Source organism: Piliocolobus tephrosceles, unplaced genomic scaffold (assembly GCF_002776525.5).
Source record: "Piliocolobus tephrosceles isolate RC106 unplaced genomic scaffold, ASM277652v3 unscaffolded_31294, whole genome shotgun sequence".
NCBI classification, from domain to species: domain Eukaryota; kingdom Metazoa; phylum Chordata; class Mammalia; order Primates; family Cercopithecidae; genus Piliocolobus; species Piliocolobus tephrosceles.
The window spans coordinates 1-398 of record NW_022314637.1 but is presented as its reverse complement, the minus strand read 5'-3'; positions in this window follow the sequence as shown (position 1 = coordinate 398).

Here is a 398-nt window from a genome sequence, read left to right as displayed (position 1 = left end):
TATTTTCTTTCTTTTTTGTTTTTTTCTTTTTTGTTTTTTTTTTTTTTATATTTTTTTTTAATTTTTTATATGCAAATAGATTTATAACAACAATGTATGCAACATATATGTATGTTCTTAGTTTTGTTAAAAATAATAAATAAATAATACAATAACACAAAAAATATACGAAGAATAAAATAATCAAATAAAAAATAAAATGAATCAAGTTAAAAAAAAAAAAACTTGTGTCAGAGCAGCCATATCAATCTGACTGCCCTGACGCATATTAATTTTGGTTTGCTATTAAATATTGATGTCAAAACTGTTAAAAAATGTTTAAAATTTTTTTTTTTTTATTTAATTTTTTCTGCGAAACTATTTTTTACAATTTCGACTTTTTTTTGCATTTTTTTTTT